At 42.3% G+C, this 15,494-nt stretch overlaps 1 protein-coding gene across 4 annotated transcripts in view; it reads right to left on the minus strand.

Annotated features, from left to right (window-relative positions):
• Positions 1-4,420, minus strand: part of l1cama (L1 cell adhesion molecule, paralog a) — a 42,956-nt gene extending 38,536 nt beyond the window's left edge. For all 4 annotated transcript variants that reach the window (XM_080898052.1, XM_080898051.1, XM_080898050.1 and 1 more), the window contains exon 1: positions 4,297-4,420. The gene's annotated coding sequence lies outside the window, so the exon portion shown is untranslated. The remainder of the gene's footprint in view (positions 1-4,296) is intronic.
• Positions 4,421-15,494: the final 11,074 nt, after the last annotated feature.

Below are 15,494 nucleotides of genomic sequence, written 5' to 3' on the forward strand. Positions count from 1 at the left end.
ATTTAGACTATTTGACTTGACAGGCTAAAATGAATTAGGCTAGCTACCATCATGCTGATATATTCAGTCTTGATAGGATATAGAGTCTATCTCGTCTATTCTCCGCGTGTTATATTTTACACTAGACATGAATAACTTAATTTAAATGACTTAACTCTGTTAAGACTATTCTCTACCTGTCCCCTCTGTCCAAGCTTATCAGGTTCAACAGTGTCTGATGGGCTTATCTGCTGCTCTGATGCTACAAAAACATTAAATTAAAAGCAGTAATTCAATGTTACACAGATCATCCTGGAACCATTTATGTTCTTCTTATAACGGTAGGACATCTGTGATTCATCGTGTACCTATTGGGCTCTACGAAATAAACTAGGCTAGTCACCTCTATTATATGAATTGGTTTTATATCAATTGTGCTAGCCTTATAGTCTATGCAGGCTGTCTGCTTACAGGCTGCATCTGGGATCTATCCTGTGGTAAACAGGTTAACTCAGCACATTTGACAGCTTCCTCCAACTCCCTTCTTTTTTTGAGCCTAGCCTTTTCAGCTCCTCTCGGCCTCTTCCTGTTCTCCATAATCACCAACGGACTTGAATATTTGGGAGGGGGTAACTCCTTCAGATGGTAAATCCCATCTGATCTACTGCGATGGTAGATGGTAGAATGGGCATTGTGAAGAAAATGTAATTTTCTCTTGAAAAAGTCATTTTTCCCCACCCAGGCGGCCCAAAGGAGAGGTGAATGGGAGCCGTCCCATTGGGAATTCCCCCGACTCTACAGACGGTCACGCCGTCCGAGGGATTAGCCATGTTTAAAGGTTTGAAGAGCGGGAACTGTGATTTTAGATCACAACGCCTCTTCTCTACTTTCCAGTACAACTTTCATATTTATCCCATCTCCTCCCATCCTCCTGCCTTTTAAATCAGTCCTTCACATCTTTATGGTTTCGCCCCCCCTCTGCCTCACCTTACCTTTGCAAAATTCCCTCTCCCCTTTGCTCGCTTCATTTCCTCCTCCTCACTTTTCCATAATAATTTACCCCTGCTGGCCTGTCAATCTATCTGACCCTTGGCTCCCTAAATCACCACAATATATTCCCCACCAAACCCTGACAGCATGTCGACACGATCCTCTACTTGACACCCAGTGGGTCGACTCCCATCTGCACAGTCTAAATCAAACAGCCTCCGAGCTGCAGCTGGTGGAAGGGGAAGGGGGGGCTCACTCTCCATCTTGACAGCATCCTGAAGGAACAGGATCCTGATGCTGAACAGTGCACGCGCACACACACACAGCATCGAAAAGACACACACACACACACACACTAGAAGATAACTCAAGGGAGCCTTTCACCACAAGCCTTTGAATCTGCAGTTGTGAGTTTGTAACTTTACAACCGCTATTCTCAAAAGAGGATAAAAAGAAACTCAGACTTGAAAGTGTTATTGTTGACACTTCAGTCTAGGAGCGAGCGTTTCCTCATAACCCTTATTTTACCCCGTTGCTGCTTTAATGGCTGAATCCCCAGAAAGTGATGAGTGTGGTCTTTGATCAGTCGCAGACGCTTAAGTAATCAGACTGTGTAGGCAACATTAGAGAATCTTTAATTTGGCGCACTGCAACAGGACCTCTGCAGCGTGTATTTGCAGAGTGTTTGTTTGGGTTGCTGAGGATGTGCCTTACAGATGTGTTTCTGCTTGTGTGTGTTCGTATATCTGCGTTTGGTGAGCGGGATGACTGACAAATGTGCCCCAAGGCAATAACAGGTGGCTGAGGGGCTGAAGGGCCAGAGCTGTGCTGCTCTACTCTGGAGTTGCTCCTAGCTGGCATATTGAGAGCAAATCACTCATCTCCTCCTACACAACACAGCTCCCGACTTCCCCTGCTGGACTAAAGGCATTTGGAAATGGGCCAGTCCCTGACATTAAAAACCGTATACAGCAAAAGCATGAATATGTCACAAAGCACTGCAGGGCTCTACTTATAACCTTCTTCAATAATATTTAGAGCATTTATGTTTAAATAAACAAGTCTTCCTTTTGGTGTCTTCTCTTATGGCATTGCTTTTTTTGTTCGTCCTAGCTGGTGCTCTTCTCTCCGCTCCCTGAAAGGAGTGACCATGCTTTAAATGACGCAAAGTGATTTGCCTTTCAAAAGGACGTTCCTCTTCTTCCCCTTCAGCTTTTTTTTTTTTTTAATGTTGCTTACACCATCCTACTTTGCTTATTTTTATTGCACATCCCCATTCGTCCGTCCTTCTCTCCGCACATAAATCCCTGTTTCCATCCATCTCTTTGATGAAACAGCTCAATTAACCAGCCAGCGTCAGAGGGGAGATTACATTCTGCACCATGCTGTAGCAAGGGTAATGACGGAGTCCAAGTCTGGCTACTCTGACAACAATATCACTGCTACACAAGCAGCTCCCAGCGCAGTCTAGAGATTTGCTGCCACACAAAATCCGCTGCATTTAATAGTATGATAATATGACCAGCAGTGGGTCTCTGGAGCATCGCTGCCACAGTGAGGATCCACACACACACACACACACTCTCATTCACTCCAACGTGCCCCTTCAGCAGCAGCTGTATCGTGATCTATTGTGTGGATGTGTGCAGTGCAGTGCGTTTATGGATGTTGTACAGATGGTTACAGTCATTGTGAGACAGAGCGCCTTCCTTCCCCTCCAGTCCCTCGACTGGGTTCATCTGGGACAAGCTCCAGGCTACTGAGGCATCGAGGAAGGGGGAGCGTGTCGGTTCACGGCAGTACTAGCACACAAACACTTGTGATACCCGCAGATTTTTAATCACTGCTTTATTAAAAATCCAGTCACATCTCTGTGCATGATATGCATGCGTTACTTGAGACAGGCAGTGAAGAACCGTCAAGTGGGGAAAATCTCACGACCATCAGCAGCTGTCTCTGGCAAATCCATTTAATACATATTGATATACTGTATATGATCTGTAGCATTAACACAACTGGTGCAACCATCTGTTTTCATTGGGCTCAGAAACTATTGGTTCACAGGTCGCAGAGGCTGACAGCAGGCATCTGTATGGCATACAGCCAGGTGAGCGCCTCCATCCGTCGGCACACCTCCACTGTCTGCTGCGTGCGCTGCCCCACCCTTATTTTCACTCTGATGTCTCCTTCAGTCTAAATATCTCTCTCTCAGTCTGTCTCCTGTTGATTTCTGAATTTCTTTGCTTTTCTTTCACCACCCCACTTCCTTTTCCTTTTCTTCTCTTATTTCAGCAGGTTTAAATTACCCAGCCTGACACCAACCTGCCACAACACACTCACTGCAGGTGTGTAGGAAATAAGACTGGTGAACTAGAAAAACTGCTGGGGTCTGCTCCGCTTTGTCGTTTTCCATACACCCGAGTGAAAATCTGACGAGGACATGGCAATCATAGACTGTACTTAACATTAAGCCACCCAGATATCAGCTGGGGGAGGGGAATGCATGAAGGAGATGAATATTCATATTAAATTAAAAAGGCAGAAAGAGAAGCAAAGCGAAGAATTTTACAAATGTGATGCAGTAGACAGTTGCAGCAGAGGGCAGCTTTATTTTGCACTTGACAGAGTATTATAAATGTAAAACATGGTTCAGTGCACTTAAAAATATCCATTAATCAATATTTCATAGTTTTTATTTAAGACAAACGCCAGCTTTAAGGAACATTAGCTAAAAAGGTAAAGGAAATGTAACGCCGACCAGTAAAGGTTCAATGGCAATCGGCACTGTTCTGTGTTCAATATAATGAGAGGAGAGCCTGTTGCATGCAGCGTTCTTGCTCTTCAGTCAGCAAGCGATAAATCCAGCCACAAAAGAGAAGAGATTTCCTCTAAAAGTATTCCACACCAACAGGTTACTCCTGGCACCTGACTTTCCTTTAACAATTAAAAGTGATTCAGTGTTACAGTATATTTCCCCCAAAACACTGCAATACACACGTCTGGTGAAATTTTTTACATTTGTCTAATTCTTTCAGTTAAATGTGTTTAAAAAATGTAATTTGATTTTTTCCCCCAAACATCAACAAGTCTGGTGGAAATACGATGTCCTCCCAATGTGAAGACATTTAAATAAGAAAGGTAAGAATAAAGTGATTTACACGAACCAGACGGTCGTCTTTTCACCGCCAGCATGAGACGAGCCAAAGGTGCGATTCTGAAACAAGCCACCTCCACCTAGCAGCCTAATTAATCCACTCACCAGCACACTCCTGCTCTCTCTCCATGTGATGACAAACTGCCCACCTCGTCACAAAAAGATGCTCTTACCTGCAGAGTGATGCTCCTTGGCTCTGTCGGCCCGTCCTTTTCGCCCTCTTTTCCTGATCTACTTGTGTCTTTTCTTTCTCTTCTCTATGAAAATGATCGTGCCCCTTTCCTCTGCTGATGCTGCAGTGATAGAAAAACACACCCTCCTTCGGCCTCTCTCTCTCTCACTCTCCCTCCCTGACTCTCATTGGCTGCCTGTTAGAGGTGACATCACCCTTCCTTTTCTGCCTGCCTCCCTCCCTCCTCCTCCTCTGTTCCCTCCCATCACTCTCCTCACCTCACTCCTTGTGGATTCAGGCCATTCCTTTATTGTACCCCTCTGTCCTCCCCTTTCTCCTTCCACACGGTCAGGATTAAAGGGTCCAGCAGCTCTTTTTACTGTTCTTGTATTCACCTGGGCAGTGCCAGGCATAATAATAATAGAGGAAATAGCCTATGGCTCTCCAGCACTTGTTCTCCCTGCACCGTTTCAGAGGCTAATAGACTACAGGGTGAAATAACGTCCATATGAGGTTTTGTGTTTGTAATCTCTACGCTCCACTGAGCTCAACTTTCATAAGCTCTTTTAATTCATTGCACTGTTAAGAATTTCACTGGACTTCAGTTCATTATAGAGTAATCGCAGGCACAGCTGAGATGAATGTTACATAACGCCGGTGAATAAAAATGTGTCAGGAATATCTGCCATTTCTTATTTGAGTTTGGGGGAAGAGGTCCTGATTCGAGGCTTCATTGTTGGGTAATTCAGGGGCTGTGTGGATGTGCTTGTTGTCGGGGCCAAGATAACTTGGTGATGATAGTTGATGATCATCTGCCGCACGTGATAAAGCAGGTCTTTTATTTTACGTCCTTTTATCTGCTGCATCCTGCTAGCATGAATCTGTGTTTCAGTCTTCTCTGTTCCCCCTCCAGCTCATCCAAAAATCAAGGAATGTCGAACTGAATGTTCTTTTATTTGCTTTTAAAGCACTGAATAAAGTGGCACTATTTTAAAACCTCCTCCATCCCCATTCATTCTCTAAAACCCTTTAGGGCTGCAAGGCGTTCAAAAGGAGGATCCAAAATGCAAACACAGAGGAGTCAGGTTAAACAAACAAAAACGTGTATTAATCCTGCAAAAGAACACAGGATTATGGGACAAAGGGGTAGGCTGGGGTTGGCACTGAAAAAAGAAAGAATTATCTTTCCATGGAAAGATAATTCTTTCCCACCCAGCTCACATTTAAAAACTCACATTTATGCTATAATCCATATAAATGAAATTATTCTATAGAAGTGCCATGGTTGATCGTGCAGGACTCCTGCTTGACTCCGTGTAAAGCAGACAGAACATTACAACATTTCTAACATTTCTTTATCTCGAGGACCCTCTAATACAAAGTACAACCACAAGTCAACAAGCTCGTTATAAAAAGGTGACACCTAACATTTCAATCCTTTAAGCAGCTGTCCCTCTTAATTTCACACAGTTTCACAACCCTAGCTGAACTCAAACATGTGTTGCCTTCAGGCTGCCTAAATGTTTTCCCTCATGCTGTTTTAAGATTATCATTACTACTTCTACTACTACATACTTATTTTGTAATTCTCTTACATGTGTTTTTGAAGTAGCAGTCCCAGAGAAACTAATGCTGCAGTGCATCTCGCCCTTTGTGAATCAAAGAGAGAGACAGAGAGATGGGCAAAGTGGGATATGTGAGGTTGACGCTAGACAAAGAGAGAAGGCTGGAAAGGATGTGCAACAGGTGAGAGTGATTAAAGGCAGAGACTGAAATGTTCTAAAGAGTGAAGAGAGTGTGTATAGAAGATAGAAGGAGTACTCTGACAAGCTGATGAATAAAGAAAATGAGGATGAGAGGACGAGGAGGAGGGATGGAGGACAGTGAGTGAGTCAAGAAGCACAGAGGATTAGTAAGGAGGAAGTGAGGGCAGCTATATAGAAGATGAAGACTGGAAAATGGTCGGTCCAGATGACATACCCAGTTTTGTTTGATGTTCACATTTTCCAATCAAAATGCTAAAATTCATTGGTAATGACCTGGATGGACGGGATTAGAAATGAGACGGGACAGCTCAGGCTGAGTGTTTTTTGAGACAACGTCACAGAGGCTGAGATGGTTTGGACATGTGCAGAGGAGGGATACTGGATATACTGGACAAAGTATGGTGAATATGGAGCTGCCAGGCAGTGGGAAAAGAGGAAGACCTAAGGTACACTAATGACACAAGACCTGGACTGAAAATCAGCAGGAACACATATTATGGAGTTGTTAATCCAAAATATGAGAGTTTTGGTTCAATTTGTTATAAAAAGCTATAACAGTGAGTGTCTAATGCCAACTGTAAAACATGGTGGAAGCTCTGTCTTGGTTTGGAGCTGCATGTCTCATGTTTGTGCACCAGTGTCATCAGCAAGAGTTCTCACTGGCAACAGCTTCATTTTTCAGCTGATCCCAAACACACTGCCAGTGCAGATACATGCACAGTAAAGCACACAATGGATCACTGTCAGTCATGGATTGATCTCCCCAGGGCCCAGACCTCAACGTCATCGAAGCTGTTTGGGATCGTCCTGACAGACAACGGAACAAAGAAGAGCTTTGAATGTCCTTCAAGAAGCCCGGAGAACTGAAATCCCTTTAAATAATTATGAGAAAGTTTTGCTAACAGAATTCACGCTGTGTTGGAGGATCAAGTGGTCACACCAAGTATTAATTTTCAAGCTCATTAGAATTGTACAAATTCTGTTTTTGCCTCATATACTGTATTTACATGTACATTTGCATGTTTCAATAAAATTGCTGCACGTATTTCCCATTTTCCTCGCAAAATTTAAAGAAATGAGGGGCAGCTCAAGACTTTTTCACAGTACTCTACATTTGGCAGAATCACTGACCCTTCCAGAAACATTGATGTAGCCAGTGTTGGTCAAGTTACTTGAAAAAAGTAATCAGTAACTAATTACTGATTACTTCCCCAAAAAAGTAATCCCGTTACTTTACTGATTACTTATTTTCAAAAGTAATTAATTACTTAGTTACTTAGTTACTTTTTAAAAACCCGATTTACAACCTGAAGAGGTGATAAAGCGATAGATCTTTCAGCCCAATTCTACTTTTTCTGCATAATCCATCATACAAAATGTAATCAAATGGAAAAGTGTCTTTTTTTAACTTGTTTTATTAGTTTTAATCTTTTAACTTTATGCATCAAGCAAAAATTTAATTATATGCAACATTCTCTGACTGGAAGAAATTAGTTTAACATTTAAACCTATTTTCTGCACATTCCAGCACATAAAATAAAATATTTTTGTGTGTTTACACTCACTCTTTCAAATAGATGCAAGTAAAACACAGCAGAAAATAAATAAAGTCAAAGACTCAGCGGTCCTGTTGCTCTATTTTCACCTGTAAAGCAGGAGTGGGGGTAGGCGGAGGTTTACCCTGGTGCAGGTGTGCCACGGTCAGTTGAAGAATCCGCGACTTTCTCTGTGAGTTTCCCATTACGTCGTTGCGCACTCGGTGCTTGTTTAGAGGTTTTTTCGCTGTAAAAAGAAGTTTTCTTCCCGCGCACAGCGGACACTAATGTTTTTGTCACTTTTTATGGAATCAAACTCAAAGTAAGGTCAGTACTTCCACGCTTTAAACGCTGCACGCTCATACTCTCTCCCACAATCGATATAGGATCCATTGTTGATCTGCACACAGCTGTTGTCACGAACCTCGCACTCGCTTACGTCACTGTCATGAGACATTCTCGCAAAAAATCACGGTTTTAGTAACGCAGTAACGCAGCGTTCCTACGGGAAAGTAACGTAATCTAATTACCGTTTTTGCAATAGTAATCCCTTACTTTACTCGTTACTTGGAAAAAAGTAATCAGATTACAGTAACGCGTTACTTGTAACTCGTTACTGCCCATCTCTGGATGTAGCTGAGTAGTTTCTGAGCTGCTGTAGTTTCTCTTTGTGCTCCTCATCAACATGAGGGTGCCAGCGTGCCCATCTGCCGCTGGTGTCCGAGGATCTGCCAAGCATTCAGACAAAAGCCGCTACAGCAGCAGACAGGATGGGAATAATGATTGATGATGCTAGTTAGGTGAAAACCCCAGCCATTATTCCCAGGAGAGGCTGGATGGCTGAAGAAAGGCTGCAAGGTCAAAGTGAAATCTGGGCTTGGTTGGATGCCAGGAGTGGAGACTAAAACTGGGTTACAGGCTGAACAAGAACATGGAGCAGAGATGACGGTGCTACCTTAGAAAATCTGGGTTTGGTAACATTTTTTTAAACAGATGTTGAAAAGCGGTGAATAAAACTCTTAGGCCAATAAGCCAAAATGCAACAACTTTACAAGAAGCCCAAAAGCTGGATCATAATTATTCTTCTCTTTATAGTTCATTAGTGATTTTTAGTCCACAGCTAAATTCCAGTGCAGTAATATTCCAGAGGCAGTTGCAAGTGGAGGATGTTGGAAAATTTGCAGCTTGTATGAAGTTGCACTCAAGTAAATCAATAGGGATGATGTCTCTGCTCCCTCTTTCTGATCGTTTCACTTCCCTAAAAGCAGTTTCATGTTAAAGAGACTCGAGCAAACGGAAGAAATAAAATAAAAATCACCTCCACGACCTTTGCAGTATAAACATATCTGTGAGGAGACTTTTATTCTCAGCTGTCACTTCTTCATACCCGCTGGCTGGGCCTTCACTCAAACCCATTCATCTGTGAGAGACTTCCCACTTGCCCTTGCAAAAGCTCTCTGCTCATTTTCCTTCCTCCCGACTTGACTGTAAGTGAGTCAGCTAGCAGACTGGCGGGAGAGATGGAATGATATATGAGGAGGAGGATGGGAGAGAGAGGGAGAAGGAAAGGTTATGAATGAACAAGTTAAATCCTGGAGTTGCAGGAAAAACAGACGCAGTCAGCAAAAGACAGAGAAGGGTGAGGGAGCGGGGAAGGTGGGGCAATTTCATCAGCTTAAAAAGAAGCGAGCAGACAGGGGCAGTACAGCAAAGGGCTGCAATGTGGGTGTGGAGTTTCAGCAAGGGAGAGAGAGAAAAGAGGTACTGAGATGGAGGAGGGAACAAGAGATTAAGGGAGGAAAAGGAGAATAGTGTGTCACCAAGGATGGCGTGGTGGAAAAATAAATACAGATATACAGATAGTCCTCAAAAAAGCTACAAACACTGTAAAGTGTTTCCTGGTTGGCTCGAAAAGCAAAAAAAGCTTTAAAAAAAACATTTTTCTTCATGGTTAAATTAGGATAGAGTTAAAAAGAGTGAGACACATATCAATTATACGAGAAACAGATGGTTCTATATATAATAATAACTATATAAGATAATAATTAAAGGTTTAATCCTAAATGTGCCCTGACAAAAGCATCTTTCCTTTTCCTACAGGAAAAGGAAATCTTTTAAAAAAAAACTTTATTATTTGCACGTGTTTAATTGATCTTCCCACTGTGTCATGTTAAAACATCTTCTGTAAAATGAGCCCAAATGTCATGCGAAAAGCATTGAATCCCTCGTCTATCACAGCAAGCTGCCTGAAGACAGTTTGACACATCAGCAGCCAATTAGTTGCACAATGCTCCTCCGGCTGTAACTTTTTAGTGCCTCTTACTTTTCCAGCCTTTTGTTGCTCCTGTCCCAACTTTTGTGGGATGTGTCGCTGCCGTCCCATTCAGATACGAGCTGGTGTTTCTCTTAAAATCGCAGGATGTGTGTTTAACCATTTGATATGTTTTCTGTGTTCTACTGTCAATACAAAATCTGGTTTTATGAGATGTGCAAAAAAAAAAAGTCCACAGTTTTCCCGTTTTACCTCAGTTTGTGTGAAAGGATGCATTGAAGGCAGTCTTGTTGTTTCTAGATCTTGTGTCTTTCTTTGCGTTGTAGTTTTAGCTTTCATACAGTTGTGCTCAGAACTTTCCAGTCATCGTGGGTATGAACGTCATGGTAATTTTCTTTGAACCTTTTTTTTTCAGCGTGTAATGATTGTACAGCAAACATCTTTAAGGACTTTAAAACACAAGAATTGGAAATTTTTGGGGGATTTTCTGAACTACACAAAACTTTATGTATACACATCAAATCTTTTAAAAAGTGGTGCTGATGGTTCTTCAAACTCAGTGAAGATCTAAGAAGAACTTCTTTAGATTTACAAAAGTTGGGAAGGCCTGTGTGGAGTCATTTCCAAAGAAGCAGATTCCAAGATCATCGGTTCAAACAATTGTACCTACACACGAGTTATTCTGATGTGTCAGCCCTTTGCCGAGGCCTAGAAGAAAACCCAAACTGTTAGCTTGAGACTGAAGGAGATGGGTTAAGATTTTTAAGACAACCCTGCAACCAACCAAAGCTCAGGTTCACCGTGAAGTGAAAACTGGAGCACCAGTGTCACTGTCCTCAGAGAATAGAAGAAGCTCCTTCTCCACAGTCGACACCTTTAAACTCGACTGAAGTTTGTAGCTGCCCAAGTGAACAGAAGCATTTCACCTTCTTTATCAGAAGACAAAAAAAGCCAGGAAATTGAAATAAACTCTACCTAGAAGAGTGTTCAAATATCCAGTGAGAATTATGCCAGAAGCTTGTCGATGGGGATCAAAAGCATCTGATCGAGGTGCTAAAGCATGTTTAAACAAACATTACCATGACATTCACACCCATGATGAGTGGATACATACTTCTGACTACAACTGTATGTGTATGCAGCGATTAGTTATCACTGTCAGTGGGTTTTAGAGGTGTTTCTGAGCCCAGGCACTAATCTTTACACTGCAACTCTATTTTCTAGTTAAATATGGTGAGATTTGAAGGTCTAAAGATCACAGCCATTGAAAATTGGGGTTTCAGCCTTGTCCCTCGCGCACAGAGATATTTCTGTATCCTCTGAACATTTTAATTGTAATCTGTATGTAAGATGATGAAATAAGTTTATTTTATGTTGAAAAAGGTTTTTAAATTCTTGAACTATTGCCCCTAGTTCTTCACTGACTGATGAACCCTTCACTATCTTTAGCTCTGACAGACTCCTAAAAACTTATTTTGTTCGTTAACGTCTTTCCAGACCTTTATTAACCTTCCCCCAGCTTTTTCAACTAATGTTGCTACTGTTAAATCCAACATATTTAAATATATATGTAAATATATATACAGTCACATGAAAAATCTTTTGGGTTTAATTAAAAATCATCTTGCTCTCACCAGGTTCTACACGAACAACACGTGACATATTGCATTTTGTTAGTACGGTAGCAGTGCAGCCCATGAGTCAATGCCTCTCGGAACAATGCAGTTTCTTTGTAAGTTTATTAGTTTCTTCAATTTTATTTATATAGCGCCAAATCACAACAAAAGTCGCCTCAAGGCGCTTCTACGGCTCTCTTAAGGATTTACAAGGTTGAGGTCTGAACTATGACTGGGCCATTGCAACACTTGTTTTCTTGCTGTTTTGCTGGGATCATTGTCCAGTGGCATGACCCAGTTAGGGCCAGGATGTAGCTGTCAGACAGATGGCCTCAAATCTGACTCTAGAGTACAGAGGAGTTCATGGTTGACAGGAAGTTAAATCAAGTAGAAAATATTGAGGAAATTCATGGAAAAGCCGCAGAGAGTGACAGAAAAATGTTTTAAACACATTGACACGCAAAGGAAAATAGCAGTGAGTCAACAGTACTGCCAGCGCTGGGAAAAAGAAAGAGACGGGGGGGGGGCAATGTGACAATTTTATAAAGGAGGAAAAAATGGAGAAAGGTGACAGGTAACAAAAGTTATAAAAAAAAAGACAAACCAAGAGTGAGAAGTGAGCAGTCAGAGCAGGTTTCACCAACTCTCATTCCCTGAGATTTTGACTACACAGTTCTTGGGTTGCTGGTGTGTCTGGTTTTTGGAGATCCATTGATCCATGTAAAGTCATTATGTGGCCAGAAGGTCAGCTGGTCGTCTCTGACCTGGCGTTAATCATTCAGTAATTGAGGGGAAATGACTCTGATTTAGTTTCCGCCCATGCTTGCAGTGGTATGGCTGCTAGATATGACCGGCGCTCCACTCATCAGAATCCATCTCATTATGCATGTTAACTAAATGTAAATAGCTTCAGACAAACCAGATGTGGTACACCAAAGGTTAGACCACCACTACAGATACAGATAAGACATTGGTACCAGAAATCGAGGCCAGGCAGTCAGATCAGAAATGGTCAATTGCAGCTTATGTATACTCAAATTCATGTCATTGATATTCAAATTGAGGCGTTTGCATAGAACTTGTTGCTGCGTGCTGTGTTGTTAAAGCAAAGGAATCACTGTGATGTTTGTTTACAGTCATTCACTTCAAAGGCTTCCCTCCCAAACCTCAAAAATAGAAACGACCCTTTACCATCTTGATCTTGTATTACTACTGACCATGTGGGAGTTGCATCATCTAATCATTTGCATTTTTAAGTCTAATGTAATATAGTAGAGATGGAAAAAAGTCTCACAAAGACATGGAGCTTATTCACTGATAAGGTTTCTGTGCCTTATTTGAAGATAAATACGCAGGTTTTATGTGGTGCCATTAAATCGTCCCGCAGTCTTTGCCTTCTGCGTGGCACATGTCTCTCTGTGGCTCAGTAAAATTACTTCACTACGTGATCAGTAATGTAGCAGGGCTGAATTTCACACGGTGGCTTGGCTTCTCTAAAATGCCACAAGGTGCCTACTGCTGTGCCCCTGAGGGGAGGTGAGGGAGAAGCTTGAAGGGGAGGTGGTCGCAGATGTGCGTAGAGCGATAGCGACCACAGAGGTAATAAAGACTATGACCTTTACAGTAGACAGACTGTCACTTCTGGTTTGGGTCTGGACTGTGCAGTCACTGCGCTGTGCTCATTTCTGTGACCCAAAGCCAGCCTATGTACGCCCACCTGAGCCCAACGTTTTTGTTTTTTTAATTCCTCCTCTTCCTCGTCTCCAGTCTCCCTCTGCTTCACAAACAGAAGCACAAAGATTTGTCACTACATGGAGTTCAGCTCATCTGCCTGAAATACACACTCACTTTTTGCAGCTCTCTGCAGACGTTGTCCTCAGAGGCAGAGCAGAGATAGCACCCTAATCAGGAGGTGATGACAATGCCGACACATTCAACAACAGCACATAACAGCCTCCCCAACCCGCTGCACTGCTGTCAAAACTGAGGACTGCTCCTGTCCTCCTTGATATGTCAAGCTTCTCCTTCATCCGCACATTTGGTACACAGTGTTCCCATCACCAGCTGGAAGAAGTTCAGAACGTAGAGATAAACATGACAAAAAAGAAAGTAATTTTTCTCAATTTAAAACTTTCTATTGGAATACTTTGCAATTGGAACACCTACCCAGTGATTAATGCACAACTTAATGGTGAGCTGTTAGCACAGTGTTCACACTGCAAACAAAGCCAGAATTTATTGATTATGAATATTCAAGCCTCGCTTTTCCTTGTGGCACCTCAGAGTATCATCAAACCCTTGATTTGGAAATAAATGGCTGATTAATTCTGCAAAGAAAGGGTTATGCACCGTCTTGAGTTTTCTTTAGTATAAATATCTCTAGGTAATTAGAAACGTTAAACCAATTACTCTAATGAACTGATTTTGTCCCGCTGCCCGTTTGGGCTCAGTACTGAAAGAAAACCTTTTATCTGTGAGAGCAGAAATATTGTGATTTATTCCACAGCAGTAAAATGAATTAGGCTGAGAGCTTTCTGGCTCATACACAGACATCGTTAATGAACTCCATTGGCATTCATTTCCTCCTCAGCTCCACTATCACTGATGAGGAGGGAGCACTTTTTCTTTTGACGTGCTTTAACTTAAAGTTTATTTTCTTAAAACAGTCGACACATGATGTAGTTTGTTGGGGTCTTTTGCTGTCTTTTTAAACAATCACAGGGTATTTTGTTTCTCAAAGTGCAACATAGAACTGTGAAATTTGAATTTGCCATACTGCAGACTGGCAGCACCAGATGCTCCCCCCCCCCCCCCCCCCCCCCCCCCCCCACACACACACACACACACACACACCACACACACACACACACTTTAAACTCTCACAACAGTCACCCCTAAATCACTTCCAGAGCATGAAATGGAAATAAAACAAAATGCACCGACATGGAGAACAGGCAACGCCTTGTTCAGTCTTGCACAGTCTAATCATCCCCACCCAGTGGAGGTGCCGGCGCAATGCATTGCAACAGCTCATTTGGCAGCACTGCTGACATCTTCATCCCTAATATACGCTTACGGGAAACATATTGAGCCAGAGGTGCAACATCTTTTCTTCAAGAAAAATCAAATATCCCCCCGGTTAGCAGAGAAGTTAGCCCACTGAAATCTTCTGCCAGGCAAATTCCCTGAAAGCATTAATTAGTTTCCCACCATTTAATTGGAAACCAAAGCCTTAACAAAGCAACAGATGCTTACAGAATGTGAATCAAGTGTGGCAAATGGAAAATGGCATCTGTGTTTCATACATGCAGGAGATGTGGCCGGCCATTGTACTGTAAAACCAGGTCTTACTGCGGGGCTCTGAAATCCCTGCATGACAGCACTGTAATTTCATTTATCACGCCTCAGCACGCACCAAATCAGACATGGACGCTTACGATTCTACCACTCGTGTGCAGGTTTGTGGCGGGAGCTGAGGTGGGGGGAGGGTCAAAGAAACATTGGTGGGTGGGTTCAATTCGATTTCTGGTGTTGTAGGAGTCCTGAAGTGGAACAAATTTGGCGTGTGAGAGCAGTGAAAAGAAGGTGGATACACAGGGGATTACTGAGAGAAATGGAGGGAACGACAGGTGCAGACATGCGAGGGGTTTAGAGGAGCAGCAGGGAACCCCAAGGAAGCAGAACAAGATACTGTGGTGTGAAAAAGTGTTGCCCCCTTCCTGATTTCCTATTTTTGGTATGTTTGTGTTAAGCTGGTAAATGTTTCAGATCAAAGAAATTTAAATATTAGACAAAAATGACACAATTAAACACAAAATGCAGTTTCTGAATTAAGGTTTTTATTATTAAGGGGGAAAAACTGGCTGGGCCATGCTTAGCAGCAACAACTGTAATCAAGTGTTTGGGACATCTGGCAATGAGTCTTTTGCTTTGCTGTGGATGAATTTTGGCTCATCTCTGCAGAATTGTTGAAATTCAGCCACATTGGGGGGGGAACACTTTTATAATAT

The sequence above is a fragment of the Rhamphochromis sp. 'chilingali' genome (assembly GCF_963969265.1).
Source record: "Rhamphochromis sp. 'chilingali' genome assembly, chromosome: 12".
NCBI lineage: Eukaryota > Metazoa > Chordata > Actinopteri > Cichliformes > Cichlidae > Rhamphochromis > Rhamphochromis sp. 'chilingali'.